Source organism: Leopardus geoffroyi, chromosome A1 (genome assembly GCF_018350155.1).
Source record: "Leopardus geoffroyi isolate Oge1 chromosome A1, O.geoffroyi_Oge1_pat1.0, whole genome shotgun sequence".
In the NCBI taxonomy this organism is placed as follows: domain Eukaryota; kingdom Metazoa; phylum Chordata; class Mammalia; order Carnivora; family Felidae; genus Leopardus; species Leopardus geoffroyi.
Window position 1 is genome coordinate 29304654 of NC_059326.1, and position 2314 is coordinate 29306967.

At 34.5% G+C, this 2314-nt stretch overlaps 1 long non-coding RNA gene across 1 annotated transcript; it reads left to right on the forward strand.

Moving 5' to 3' along the window:
• The first annotated feature begins 258 nt into the window (after positions 1 to 258).
• Positions 259 to 2020, forward strand: LOC123598159. The gene is made up of 2 exons (XR_006712421.1): positions 259 to 388; positions 1397 to 2020. It is a non-coding gene; the product is annotated as an uncharacterized LOC123598159 (long non-coding RNA).
• The last annotated feature ends 294 nt before the right edge of the window (positions 2021 to 2314 follow it).

Sequence of the window (2314 nt, forward strand, 5' to 3'; positions counted from 1 at the left end):
GAGTTTCATAAGAGCTGGGGAGATAGGGTCAACTTCATCTTTATATCCTTCATAACACCAATCAAAGTGTCTTGAACAGAGTTGAGAAAAACATTTAAGACTGAGCTGTTACTGTAAAATAGGACTGCGCATATCCTAGATTTTAACAATATAATGTATATTACAAAAATTTCTATTTTAAAAATAATATTTAAGTAGCTTGAATTTCTTTATATAATTATATTGTTTTAGGGAGAGAGAATCTCAAGCAGGCTGCATACCCAGTGCAGAGCCTGATGTGTGGCTTGATCCCACGATTCTGGGATCATGACCTGAGCCGAACTCAAGAGTGGGACCTTCAACTGACTGAGCTACCCAAGACACCCCTTTATATTGTTTTAATCACTAGGTGATTCTTGATTTTTTGTCAATTAGAATCATAGAATACTTTTCTTATTTAAACCTAAAGAACTTTAAATAATATAGCAAGGGTCACACTGCTAGTTCTTAAGAACACTGGGATTAGAACTATGTTTCCTCTCTCTTAAATCAGGGCACTTTCTAGTGCACCCTCTTGCCTCCCAAGTATCATTTATGATGAAATCTACACCATTTTTCGACATATACACCACCATAAGCATAGGACTGGGAAAGTAAAATCTCAGTTGTTCTGCTTGAGATATATTCTGTCCTCCAATCTAGTTTTTATGCACCATAGAGCACTAAATCTGGAATCTCTGCACCCCATACTAAGAACTCTGAATAAAGAGATTTCCAGACTTAACACAAAGTCATCTCAGCATAATTGAGGAAGAAAATGAAAAATTAGCTTTAGTTCAAAATAAAACCCAAGAAAACCTCCAGTGATCAAATTATAAATTTTATATATCAAAAGACATGGTATGATTTTTTAGTATTACATTATACATTTATTTTTAATATTATATTTGATATTTATACTATTTATCTTTAGTATTATATTTTGACCATTTCAGTTCAGATACAGTTCAGTAATCTGAAATCAGAGCACTGAGCTAATTTAATAAATGTCAAAGTTTTCTTATATTTAAATTCACAGCTATGATATTAAATATGTCAAGGTAATAATAAAGTGTACTTTCTCAAACACGACCTCGATTCTATGTGTTTACTGAAAACCTTTTTAATATATGTTTGAGGAGCAATAAAGCAGTCTCTAAATTTGAATCAGTTTGCACAGTATTGAGGTTCAGATTTAAAGATATGATTATGTCATTTTACTTCAAAATATAATCTAAATTTATCAAAAGTCTGTATACATTTCTCATCATGAAATTTTGAATCACAGCTGGAATCAATATGAAAACAACTATGATATAATGTTTGAGGTCTCTGAAATGTCGAAGACTCTTAATATAGTCAGTTTCTGATTTTCTAGGAAGTCAGGTCCTTCCTTTTTTCCATGCTGGCTGTCTACCAGCTGTGTTTGTGAATGTTCAAGAGAAGATAAAGGATGGAGAGCTGGAATCAGTCAACCGAATTGCTTGTCAGGAGACTCAGAAGATTTGGAGAAAGGTGAGGCACAACCAACTATTTAAAATAAGATCTCTAAGCTCAAGATCCTGTTCATTTTTCTCTATGTGGTTACATCAAGTTTTCCCAGCACCATTTGTTAGAGACTCTCCTTCTCTCATTGGGTATTCTTGGCTCCCTTGCCAAATATTGATTGCCTTTATATGCAGGAGTTTTTTTCTGGGCTCTCTATTATGTTCCATTGATCTGTGTGTCTATATTTACGCCAGTGGCATACGGTTATAATTATTATAATTTTGTAATACAGGCACACTTTGATTTACTGTGCTTTGTTCTATTGTACTTCACAGATATTGTGGGGGGGGGGTTGTTTTTTTGTTTTTGTTTTTGTTTTTTACAAATTGAAAGTTTGTGGCATTCCTGCACTGAGTCTATCTATTGGCATCATTTTTCCAATAGCATCTGCTCACTTTGTGTTTCTGTGTCACATTTTGGTAATTCTTGCAATATTCCTGAATTTTCACTCTTATACTTGTTATGGTGGTCTATAATCTTTGGTGTTACTATAGTAACTGTTCTGGGGTACCACAAATCTCACGTATATAAGATGGAAAACTTAACTGATAAATGTTTTGTGTGTTCTGACTGCTCCACCGACCTGCTGTTTCCCTGTCTTCCTCTCCTTGGGTCTCCCTATTCCCTGAGATGCAACAATATTGGAATTAGGCCATTGAGTAACCCTGCAGTGGCCTCTAAGTGGTCAAAGGAAAGGGAGAGCTGCACTTCTCTCACTTTAAATCAAAAGCTAGAAATGATTATGCTC